This window comes from Nicotiana tabacum, chromosome 17, assembly GCF_000715075.1.
Source record: "Nicotiana tabacum cultivar K326 chromosome 17, ASM71507v2, whole genome shotgun sequence".
NCBI lineage: Eukaryota > Viridiplantae > Streptophyta > Magnoliopsida > Solanales > Solanaceae > Nicotiana > Nicotiana tabacum.
Genome location: NC_134096.1, coordinates 23,226,859 through 23,240,669, shown reverse-complemented (window position 1 = coordinate 23,240,669; position 13,811 = coordinate 23,226,859).

Here is a 13,811-nt window from a genome sequence, read left to right as displayed (position 1 = left end):
CTAAATGCAGATTTTGTAGAACATAAGCTAACATAGCCCTATAGTCATAGTATCTAATGAATATGCTGCAGTTATGTAAATTGAAAGATTGGTCATTGACATTTTATTTCCTATTGGAATGGTATCTAATAAAATACATCGGAGCAGAATATGTTAAACGAATTAAACACTTGGGTCCTATGGGCAGGTTATCTAACAACACATAGGAGCAGAACATGTTGAGTAAATTAAACACCTATAGGCAGGATTTCTACCCGTTCATGCAAATATTAGAATAAATCCATTTTCTGAATTTTACTAACACCCTAATTGGTATTAAAGCATTATTACAGGCCCAATGAATGAATCAAATTATAAAGTTACAAAATCACTATAGTAGGCCTAAGACAGGCCCAAAGTACACCCAGCCTAGCCAGGCCTTCAAATTTCGTATCCATACAGATTTTACCACAGCCCAGAAGTCATAGCCAACCAAACCCAGAAAATAATCTTCATTTACATAAAATAGCCAAAAACCAGTAACCACAGCTAATTAACAACCATTTACACAAACCAAATGGTTCATTCAGTAGGTTAAAAGGGAGGCAAAATCGAGCAATTGGGACAAAGTGGCCACAGATCCTTAGACCCTAGTGTGTCAGAGTTCCCAAGGGTTTCAAGAATCCAGGGCAGTGCTCATACTAGGGAGGTTAATAGAGAAGATTTAGGGGGCCTTGGCTTCCAGCCAGCCCAGAATTAGACTCATAAAAAGAAACAATCAAAGAAATAGTAATAAAGTAATAGGTTTGGAAAAGCATTTGCAGACACTTTAAGATAATCACATAATGAACATGAACTCGAGAAGCAAACTAATACATTGGGGCAGAGTTACATATGGCAAGAAACTAGGAGCCTGGGATTGCAAAGTTAGCAGGCAAGGGCATTAGACTAGTAAAACAAATTAATACAACCAGTTTAGAACTTAAAGGATCATATTATACCAAACTCTGGATTAAACAGTATAACACAAACAGGATCAGGTACCATATATGGAATCAGTCAAGGAAGAAAGGATAACAGGTTATTAGAGGTACAAAATGGGATATGGCAAGAACATATAGAGTGACAATCATATTCGTAGAGGCACACTATACATTTAGAATGAAGGTCTTAAACAAACTAAGGCATATTAATGACAAAAACGGGTTTCTAAAGATTAAGAATTAGGCAGAACACATGGATTAAGCCATATAATCAAGGCAGAACATTCAGATTATCAGCAATCACCAAGCTAAACATGCTTCAATCTATCCAAATTGACTAAGCTAGGTGCAAAGACATTATTAGGCTAGTAATTATAGGCAGAATTAAACAGAAAAGAGTTAAGGGAATACATGAAGTCATGCTGTTTCATAAAATATGCTAACATAATGGAATAAACATTGCGAAGGTTTAGAAACTAACTAGTGGTTGTTCAATAAATAAGAAAGAACATCAAATAGGACCTAGAGTCTCAAATGTGTCAAGTTCCCAAAGGTTTCAAGAACCCAGGGCAGTGCTCACACCCAAGAAAGGTCGAAAAAATAGAAATCTGGTGGCCTTGGCTTTCAGCCAGCCAAGAGCCCAAAACAGAACAAGATACTCAACGAGCAAAGAGTAAAGCTTCAGTTTTAGTGGGAAAATAGTGATTGAAGTTCTGTCCCAAAAAGGGGAAGGGGAAGGGGAATGGTTTTTTTATAGTAGTAGGAATCGAACAAACAAACAAGGAAATATAATTAATCAGACATAAAAATAAGGAAAGAAAATCAGGGGTTTGAACCAATTTTGGTTCGATTTTGAAGAATATCTATAAACTGTAGTTTTATGGTATGTAAGAATCAACAAAATATAAACAAAATCAGACTCACAAGGTGTAGAATAAACGTGTGTAGACGGAATATCATCCAGATTCAAGAAATGGGAGTCAATCGGACAGAATCAGAGTGGTAATACTTGCCATGTTTAGGCAAGTACTAGGTAATACTATGGAGAATCAACTAATAGCGGAAACATACTAATATGGTAAGGAGATGAGAGGGAAATCCCATTAGAAGAGAGATTAGGGAAGGGTTTTGAGAGGCGGTGGCTAGGGTTTCTCATAGAAGAAGAGAGAGTAGAGAGGATTTAGGGGCGGCGGGTGGTGAGAATAGTTAGGGTTTGGGCGGGTTTGGATAGTTAAAGAGAGGGAGTGAACGGGGGTCGTTGATCTTGAGAGATCAACGGCTGGATTAAAGATAAATGGGGTGGGTCGTATAAAATGGGTACCGACCGGGTTTTGTAATGGGATGTTTGGTTTGGTCTTGAGATTTATTGGGCTAGGGTGTTAGGTTTGGGCCAGCAATTGGTCCGAGAATGGGTGGGTTTTAGGCTAGTTTTTAAATACCCAATATTTAATAAATAAAAAAATTATAAAAGTAATTAATAAATAACAAAATATCATTTGTGCACTAAAATGATTAAAAATAATTACTTAACTTTATAAAAGTATAAAAGTCATTTTCTGCATAAATAATATAATTATACATGCATATGGGCTATTATTGCAAAAATATGCAATTAGCCCTAAAATGCAAATGTAATTATAAGAAATGCACTGAAAAAAAATATTTAAAACCTCATGCTGGTATAAATGATAAGTTTAGATGATTAAATTGTCATAAAAATAATTTGGAGGATAATTATTGGATATTTATATAATAAAATGCAGGAATAAATTGGTTTAAAGTCTTTAGAAATTATGAAAATTTATGAAAAATACTTGTGTATGTTTATAACTCAAAATGATGATGTATATGCACTATTTTGAAAGTATATTCTTGTATGTCTCAAGTTGTTCACCTTCCGAATAAGCTTTGTGACAAGAGATATATGTTCTGTACGTGTTCCAAATGTTATTGTTGTATTGTGTTACTATTGTGAGAACGTGTTCAAAGTATGGATTGCACATCTAAATGTTATAACTTCAAGTCGTGTTTCAAATAAAAACTATGATGCTAAATTGTGTGGAGATTGTGATTGGGATTACACCTCAACCCGCATACATAGGGGTGAGGCGGCAAGGCCGTTTTGTGTAGAGTTTTGGTATTATGGAATACACCTCCACCCGAATACATTGGGGTGAGGCGGCAATGCCGCTTTGTGTAGAGTTTCTTGTATTGTGATTGCACCTCCACCCGCATATATTGGGGTGAGGCGGCAAAGCCGCTCTGTGTAAAGGTAGTTGTAGAGAATTCCCGACTGGAAATTTATAAATGTTATTGGAAGTTCTTAACAAATCTGTTTGACTCTTAAGGCTATCTAAGCCCTATGATTGTTACCACGATTCATCATATCCATGTTGTATTTCCAAGTTCTTGAATAGATGTTTTGGTTTCCATACTAGTACTATTTGACATGTACTAACGTCCCTTTTGCCGGGGGCGCTGCATCTTTAATGGATGCAGGTGGTTCCACAGCAGGAGACATTGATCAGTGATAGCGGTACATCTTCTTCCTATCTGACTTGGTGAGCCCCACTTCATTTCGGGGTCATGTATCTTTTGTTCCTTGTGTATTATGTTTAAGGTATAGCCTGGGCCTTGTTACCGGCAGCATCATTGTACTCTTTTATATCTATTAGAGGCTCTGTAGACATAGTGTGGGTTGTGTATTAGTGTGGGAAAGTTAAACTAAAAATGTCATAATTGTATCTCATGCTTCCACTATAAAACTATGGTTGTGAAATGTATTGTTTTGGAGACCAAGTAATGAAGTTTATATCCTTTTTATTTATGGGTGAGTTGGGTAGAAAGAAATCCAGCATGCTTGCTCGACCGGGTCATCTCGGTTGAGCGCCGGTCGCGCTCTCCGAGTTCAGGGCATGATAACAATGACCCCTCCTCCTCGGTTACCATGATTTTGTACCATCACTCTGACAAATTCCTCACGATCTCTTGTTAAACTTTTCATAACATAACTCGAATTATCATCTCCAAACACACACTCGACCTCCTGGATGCTACACCATCTTCTTCAAGCGATCCCAACTCACATCATAGTACATACTTCATGTTGGATAGAAAATAAAGTTCTTTAGAGGATCTTTACTAGGAATCAAGCAACTCCTAACACTTCACATGAGATATCCCACCTGGGCAACCCCATATCGACATCTTCCAACAACATTGCCCTAATTACAACCATCAAAAAATTAGTTAATTTCCTAAGCCCACGCTAGCCCACCAGTCGAAGGTGCCCGCTCATTACCGTTAACATCAGATGAAGGTCCAGCGATGCATCCAAAACTCAAAGTCATATTGCATCCCAAGAAAATTCTTTTCGTCATATTCAAACTTCATAAGCACAAAGCCACTATCTCAAACGAAATACACAGACTTAGTCCCTTGCTCACTATGACAATAATCGTGCCAAGCTTCCTGGAAGCATGTGGCCATCCTACCACAAAATCCATACGATACGCTAACATTCCCACTCTGAGTTAACCATCCTCCGATGCCAACTACTCGACCTCTAGCAATTCAACCTCCGCGAGACACCTCCCACCATGTTCTTCCTCATCCTTCGCTACCCAAATACTACCTTAATTCATAATCCATGTCGGTATCACCCAAACTAATAAATTACTACCAATTCTAAGCCTCTTCGAAGATCATCTTTTTCAAGCCATCAATATTAGAAACACTTGTTCGACTTTGAAACCGCTACACGCCTCTTAGGCACCATTTCACAACACCCTACCCCGAAGGCAAATCAAAGAAGACCATAACACCGATGAGCCTTAATGCATTCCAACAAGAACTATGACACCATACCACAATAAAAATTCCACCACACTAAAAAATATCAAGTCTCGATACTCCATCAACCAAGGCCTGGTCATCCATAGTCCAATTGCCTTTCCCTCACCGGAACTAAATGCCAAACCTCTAAACCATGAACCGAGAAATCATCTTTTCTAGTTAGTCACTACCGTGACACATAAAAAAGGCACCATACCATTTACACCAACATTGCACTATAACAACACATGAACATTATAATACATTGTGAATAGCCTGAAAACCATAGGCAACACTAGCACTGGGCTGAAACAACTGAACACTCTTCCACAAGGCGACGATAATGGCCTGCCTGAATACGCAGGGAGAAACATCATGCACCACATCTGTAGTACCACTACAACTCCTCGATGCCCATTTGATAATAAGCTCTCATCATCGTATAAGAATGAGTAGGAAGTAAATGATGGCATAAGCTTCAATGAGATCAAATCGCACGACGGGGAATCAAGAATCGAAGTGCTCCTAACCTCCATGTAGCCTCCTCTCGAAGATAAGTATGGACGTCTCTGTAATGATCCGCAAGACTCTACTAGGCTTGATCATGACTCGGGAGACCCAAGTGAACCTAGAGCTCTAATACCAAGCTGTCACGGCCCAAAACCCACTATAGGTCATGATGGCGCCCAACGTCACCGTTAGGCAAGCCAACAGTCAACTACCACGTTAATTATTTATTTTATTATTTGTAAAATCATGAATCTTATTAGATAGAGAAATTAATGCATTAAAATCGTAAATACATACATTATGGATAAAATATAAATTAAAAATGTGTCAATGTGTCAATATAAAGAAAATCATAAACAAATTCAAGAACATCCCAAAACCCGGTGTCACAAGTGCATGAGCATCTACTATGAAGTGCAATAATAATACAACAACTGTCTGGAAAATGAAATAGAAAAGATAAAATAAATAAATAAGATGGAGACTGTGAGGGCTACGGTACGTGGCATAGGAAGCAACTCACCATAAAGCCCCCTCAACAGTTGCGCCTATGCGCTAGGATGACCACCAAATGAACATGTCAGAACCTACACGTTTAGTGCAGAAGTGTAGCGTGAGTACATAAATCAACGCGTACCCAGCAAGTATCTAGCCTAACCCTGGATAAGTAGTGATGAGGGGTCAACATCGACACTTACTAGTGGTCCAATAAATAAAATACAAGAATTATATGTAGACATGAAATACAACAGCATCAATAGAATAAGAAATAGTAATTAACATGAGCCTTTAACGAAATATCAATTTAAATTTTCCATATAGCACATGTCATCTCAACAAATAAGAATCGTCAAGTAATTTATCCAATCTCCGGTTACAATGGGATATCATGTAATTTCCAAGTTCAATCAAGAGGGAAACTCTCGTGGGTATTCGGACTCCTAGCAATTTTACGCACGAATTATGCTGAGGTCGTTCGGCCTGATCCATATAGTCGTGTACATACATTGCCAAGGTCATACGACCCGATCCATGGATGCATCTCATATATACATATACTGTCGAGGCGTTCGGCCCGATCCCCAAAAAGAGAAGAAACTTATCGAATTACGGGCCACGTGCTTACAACACAAGAACATGAGCATAAAGTAAACACAACTTTTACCAAATATCAAATATCTCTCATCAAACAACTCAAGGTGGTAAATCTCGGTCTAACATAATTCCAAATCAATTCCCATTATAAATTCAAGTAATTAAACTAACAAATTGAGTTCAAATAAGACAAATATTGCATGATAAAGTTCTAAGTCTACCTAGACATAAACATGCTTTTAGCTATGTACGGACTCTCGTCACCTCGTACATACGTAGCGCCCACAACTAGTAGCACATAATAATTTAATACCTACGGGGTAGTTTTCCCCCTCACAAAGTTAGACAGGAGACTTACCTCGCTCTGAAATCCCACAACCAGCTCCAATGTCTCTCTAACACCTCAAGTTGATGCCCATCAATCTAAAACTAGTCAAACAACCTGCAAACCAATAAAAATATACCCCAAAACTCTTAATTAATCAATTTTTAACAATTTTTAACTCCACTCGAAAAGTTGACAAAGCCAACCCTCAAGCTCACATGCCCGGATTTAGTAAATATTTGAAGATAAACATTACCCATTTCACCATGAACTCAAATAAATAATTCATTCTCAATTTCATGTCCAATTTCGTGGTCAGAATCCAAAAACACCATTTCTAGGTTTTCTTTCAAAAATTCCACAATTTCTATCGAATTCCATGTTAAAATCCATACATAACCCATGTATTTAACTCGAAACAAGTAGGAATAACTTACCTTATGATATATGGAGAAAATGATCTTCAAGAATCATCCCAAATAGCCCCACATGCGCTCCAAGAACTTAAAAGTGAAGAAATTAGCTGAAAATCTCGAAATTAGATGTTTAATACACCTGTCAGGCCTCCTTCTTCACAATCGCGGTCATAATCCATGCGATCGCGGTTAACAAAAGTTCCAGCAATGTTTCCTTCATCGCGATCGCGACCAAAATCTCGCGATCGCAATGTACAATTTGTGTTTTCTTCTACACAGACACTCTTCAATATAATTGCCATAACGCTTTGTAGAAAATTCTAAATGAAAAGGGTTCAAGTTTTGAAAAACTAGATTCAATGGGCTACAACTTTCATTTTCGGATCATCTGCAAATTCCTTATATATTGCAAGGAATAAGCTCTCGAAGTCAGATTACTGATAACAATAATTTCTTCTACGTGATCGCGATCTTCCTTCCGCGATCGCGATTCTCAATGGCCTGGAATGCAATTTCCTCTTCCCGATCGTGACCCAGACCTCCGCGATCACGAAGAGCACCCCTAGCATCAGATAACAACGGTTCAAAATGGCCTAAAAGTGGTTCGAAACCACCCCAAAACTCTCGAGGTCCGAGGAATCCCGTTCAAACATTCTAACAAGTTTATATACCCTATATAAACTTGTTCAAAGGATCATAACACGAATTACAACATCAAAACCAAGAATTAAAGATAAAACTAAATTTCTTAAACTCTCTTAACTTTCAAGCCTTCATGCTTTGCCGAACACATCCGAATCCCACTTAGACATTCCGGAATGACGCCAAATTTTACGTACAAGTCACAAATCACAATACGAACATATTTCAAGGCTCAGAATCACAAATGGAAATTGATAACACCAAAGTCCACTTCAAGTCAAACTTATGAAACTCTAAAACCTTCAAAATGCCAACTTTCCACATTATGCGCCAAAACGCTCCCGGACCATCCGATACTCAACTCGAACATACGCCCAAGTCCAAAATCATCATACGAACCTATGGGAACCTTCAAATCATGATTCTGAGGTCGTTTACTCAAATGTCAAACCTTAGTCAACTCTTCCAACTTAAAGCTTCTGAATTGAGAATTTCCATCCAAATCAACTCCGAACTTCCTGAAATTCAATTCCGACTACGTGTACAAGTCATAAAACATGAAGTGAAGCTACTCAAGGCCTCAAAACACTGAAAAACGTGCTAGAGATTAAAATGACCGATCGGGTCGTTACATATTCTATTTTTGTTCTCGTGCAGATGGCGAGAACACGCACTCATCTACAGCCGGACATGAGCCAGATCCCCCTATGGCAGCTACTACCAGAGGTAGAGGCCGAGGCAGAGCCAGAGCTCAGCCTAGAGCTCGAGCATAAGCACCCGCAGTGGATCCTTAAATTGATCACAAGAAGGAGGTTCCGGCTCAGACTGTACCCGTCAGACCGGCTCAGGTCCTAGAGGGGTCATAGTAACTCCAGTGATTCAGGACGTTCTAGTCCGTTTGGTGGACCTTATGGAGAGTGTGTCCTAGATCGGTACATTTTCGGTGGTACCAGTAGTCTCTCGGGTTGGAGGAAGAGCACAGACTCCCGCTACTCATATCTCGGAGCAGGTGGCTCCCTAGTATTAGACTCCAACAACCTTGCCAGTTGGGGTAGTTCAGCCGATTGTTGCGGCACAGGCCGGTGATAGGCCTGCTATGTCTACTGAGGCTTTGTTAAGGTTGAATAAGTTTACCAAGCTCTTTCCTATTCATTTTAGTGGTGCACCTTCTAAGGACCAACAGAATTATCTAGATCGATGCCACGAGGTGCTGCGGAACATGGGTATAGTTGAGACCAGTGGAGTCAATTTTGTAGTGTTTCAGATTACTGGTTCTGCCAAGAGATGGTGGAGAGATTATATGTTGAATAGACCAGTTGGTTCGCCTTCACTTACCTGGGATTAGTTCTCATAGCTATTTCTAGAGAAGTTCATCCTTGGCACCCTGTGAGAGGATTACTGCAGGCAGTTTGAGCATTTTTAGCAAGGTAGTATGATTGTTACCCAGTACGAGACTCGATTTATGGATCTAGATCGCCATGCCATTATCTTGCTCCCTACTGAGAGGGAGAGAGTGAGAAGATTCATCGATAGGCTCACTTTCACCATTAGGCTACAGATAGCCAAGGAGACTAGATATGATATTACTTCCCAAAGTGCCGTAGATATTGCTAGACGGATCGAGATAGTTCGTGCTCAGGAGCGGGGGCGGTGTCTAATATGAGGCCTCATCATTCTGATAGTTTTAGTGGTGCCTCATCTGAAGGCAGGGGTAATTTTAGTAGAGGCCATCCTCCCAGACCATTTAAGTCAGCGCTTCAGGCATCTCACAGTGCTTGAGGGAGTCATGGTCCTTTTGTGCCTCATTTTAGGCAGCCATCCTACAGTATACCATCAGCTCCTATCAGTGCACCTCTGATTCATAACTATCACCGTGGTTATTCGGCCCGTTCGGGTCAGCTTCAGCAGCTACAGTAGCAGGATGGGTGTTTTGAGTGTGGAGGTACTGGTCACATCAGAAGGTTCTGTTCAAGATTATTGGGTGGCATGCCACAACAGAGTTCTCGTGCCATGGTCCCGACATTGGTTGCTCCACCGCCCGCTCAGCCAGCTAGAGATAGGGGTCAGGCAACCAGAGGTAGAGGTCAGGCCGTTAGAGGTAGAGGTCGGGCCGCTAGAGGTGGATCCCATCCAGTTAGAGGCCCTAGAGGTGGAGGCCAGCAAGTTAGAGGCGATGTTATCATAAGTATTGTTCCAGTTTACCATAGATATGCTTCAGTTCTAGTTGATCCGGGCTTTACTTATTCCTATATGTCATCCTATTTTGCTTCATAGCTAGTTGTGCCTCATGATTCTTTGAGTGCTCATGTATATGTGTCCATGCCTGTGGGAGATTCTATTATTGTAGATCGTGTCTATCACTCGTGTGTGATCACTATTGGGGGTTTTGAGACTAGCGTAGATCTTCTACTTCTTGATATGGCAGATTTTGATGTTATCTTGGGTATGGATTGGCTGTCACCTTATCATGATATATTGGACTATCACGCCAAGACGGTGACCTTAGCCATGCCAAGGTTGCCTCAATTAAAGTGGAGAGAGACTCATGGATATTCTAGCAGTAGGGTTATTTCCTATGTGAAGGCTCGACGTATGGTCGAGAAGGGATGTCTAGCATATTTGGCCTATGTTCGTGATTCGAGTGCAGAGGTTCCTTCCATGGATTCAGTTCTGTTATGCGTGAGTTTTCAGAGGTGTTTCCTACAGATCTACCGGGGATGCCATCTGACAGAGATATTGACTTATGTATTAATTTGGCTCCGGGCACTCAACCCATTTCTATTCTACCATATCGTATGGCCCCGCCGGAGTTAAAGGAATTGAAGGAGCGATTGCAAGATTTTCTTGATAAACGGTTCATTAGACCTAGTGTCTCACCCTGAGGTGCGCCCGTGTAGTTTGTGAAGAAGAAAGATGGATCGATGAGGATGTGTATGGACTATCGGCAGTTGAACAAAGTCACTATCAAGAACAAGTATCCATTGCCGAGGATTGATGACTTATTTGCTCAGCTTCAGGGTGCCAAGGTGTTTTTGAAGATTGATTTGGGGTCTGGCTACCATCAATTGAAAATTAGGGTATCTTAGGTCCCTAAGACGGCTTTTCGGACTCGGTATGGGCATTATGAGTTCCTAGTGATGTCATTTGGGTTGACAAATACCCCAGCAACATTTATGGATTTGATAAACCGGGTGTTCGTGCCCTATTTGGATGAGCATGAGCAGCATCTTCAGATTGTACTTCAGACTATGACATATAGCTAGTTATATGCCAAGTTTTAAAAGTGTGAGTTTTGGTTAGACTCATTTGCCTTTTTGGGGCATGTCGTATCAGCAAAGGGCATAAAAGTGGATCCTAAGAAGATTGAGGCAGTCCAGAACTGTCCTAGACCTACTTCAGCTATAGAGATCCGGAGTTTCCTAGGTTTGGCGGGTTATTATTGCCGATTCGTGGATGGGTTGTCATCCATAGCATCCCCATTGACTAGATTGACCCAGATGGGTGCCCCATTCAGGTGGTCGGATGAGTGTGAGTTGAGCTTTCAGAAGCTCAAGACTGCTTTGACTACGACGCAAGTGTTGGTGTTGCCCACAGGTTCAGGATCCTATAGGGTGTATTGTGATGCATCTCATATTGGGCTTGGTGCAGTATTGATGCAGGATGACAGGGTGATTGCATACGTGTCGTGGCAGTTGAAGGTTCATGAGAAGAATTACCTTGTTCATGACTTAGAGTTGGCAACCATTGTTCATGCATTGAATATTTGGAGGCACTATCTTTACGGCGTGTTGTGTGAGGTATTCACGGATCATCGGAGTCTGTAGTATCTGTTCAAGCAAAATGATCTCAACTTGAGGTAGATGAGGTGGTTGGAGCTATCAAAAGACTATGATATCACCATTTTATATCATCCTGGGAAGGCCAATATGGTGGTCAATGCCTTGAGTAAAAAGGCTGTGAGCATGGGTAACCTTGCGTATATTCTAGTTGGCGAGAGGCCGCTTGCAGTAGATGTTCAGGCTTTGGCCAATCTGTTCCTGAGGTTAGATATTTCAGAGCCCAATCGTGTTCTAGCTTGCACAGTCTCTCAGTCTTTCTTGTATGAGCGCATCAGGGAGCGTCAGTATGATGACCCCCATTTGCTTGTCCTTAAGGACACGGTGTGGCATGGTAGTGCCAAGTAGGTTACTGTTGGAGATAATGGGGTTTTGCGGATGCAGGGTCGTATTTGTGTTCCTAATGTGGATGGGCTTCGTGAGTTGATTCTTAAGGAGGACCACAACTTCTGGTATTCTATTCATCCGGGTGCCGCCAAGATGTATCGGGACTTACGGCAGCATTATTAGTGGAGGAGGATGAAGAAGGATATAGTTGCACATGTAGCTCGGTGTCTAAATTGTCAGCAAGTAAAGTACGAGCATCAGAGGCTAGAGATTCCTGATGTTTCAGAGCCCAATCGTGTTCTAGCTTGCACAGTCTCTCAGTCTTCCTTGTATGAGCGCATCAGGGAGCATCAGTATGATGACCCCCATTTGCTTGTCCTTAAGGACACGGTGCGGCACGCTGGTGCCAAGTAGGTTACTGTTAGAGATGATGGGGTTTTGCGGATGCAGGGTCGTATTTGTGTACCTAATGTGGATAGGCTTCGTGAGTTGATTCTTAAGGAGTACCACAACTCCTGGTATTCTATTCATCTGGGTGCCGCCAAGATGTATCAGGACTTGTGGCAGCATTATTAGTGGAGGAGGATGAAGAAGGATATAGTTGCATATGTAGCTCGGTGTCTAAATTGTCAGCAAGTAAAGTACGAGCATCAAAGGCCTGGTGGTTTGCTTCAGAGGCTAGAGATTCCTGAGTGGAAGTGGGAGCGTATCACTATGGATTTTGTTGTTAGACTCCCACGGACTCAGAAAAAGTTTGACGTAGTATGGGTTATTGTGGGCAGGTTGACCAAGTCGGCACATTTCATTACAGTGGAAGTTACCTATTCTTCAGAGCGGTTAGCTGAGATCTACATCCGCAAGATCATTCATCTTCACGGCGTGCCCGTGTCTATCATTTATGATCGAGGTATGCAGTTTACCGCGCACTTATGGAGGGCCGTACATCGTGATTTAGGCACGCGGGTTGAGTTGAGTACAACATTTCACCCGAGACTGACGAACAATCCGAGTGCACTATTCAAATATTGGAGGTTATGCTTCGCGCTTGCGTTATGGATTTTTGGGGTTCTTAGGATCACTTCTTGCCACTAGCGGAGTTTGCCTATAACAATAGCTACCGGTCGAGCATTCAGATGGCTCCCTATGAGGTATTATACGGGAGACAGTGTCATTTGCCAGTTAGATGGTTTGAGCCGGGAGAGGCTCAGTTTTGGGTACCTGGTTCAGGATGCCTTAGATAAGGTCAAGATTATTTAGGATCGACTTCGCACCGCTCAGTCTAGGCAGAATATTTATGCCGACCGTAGAGTTCGTGATGTTGCATTCATGGTTGGAGAGAGGGTATTGATTCGGGTTTCACCCATGAAGGGTGTGATGAGGTTCGGAAAGAAGGGCAAGTTGAGCCCTAGGTATACCCGACCCTTTGAAATTCTTGAGAGATTGGGTGAGGTGGCCTACAGACTCGCATTGCCACCTAGTTTATCAACGGTCCATCCGGTGTTCCATGTGTCAATGCTCCGGAGGTATCACGGTGATCCGTCCCATGTGTTAGATTTCAGCTCAGTCCAATTGGACAAGGATTTGACTTATGAGGAGGAGTCGATGACAATTCTAGCCCGGCAGGTCCGATAGTTGAGGTCTAAGAGTTATCCTTCAGTTCGAGTGCAGTGGAGATGTCAGCCGATCGAGACAACCACGTGGGAGTCCGAGTCGGACATGCAGAGTATATATCCACACCTTTTCGACAGTCCAAGTACCTTTCTATGTCCGTTCGAGGATGAATGTTTGTTTTAGAGGTGGCGAATGTGATAACCCGATTGGTCATTTATAGTTTTACCCTTTATTTCTGTGTTTTGAGACCTCG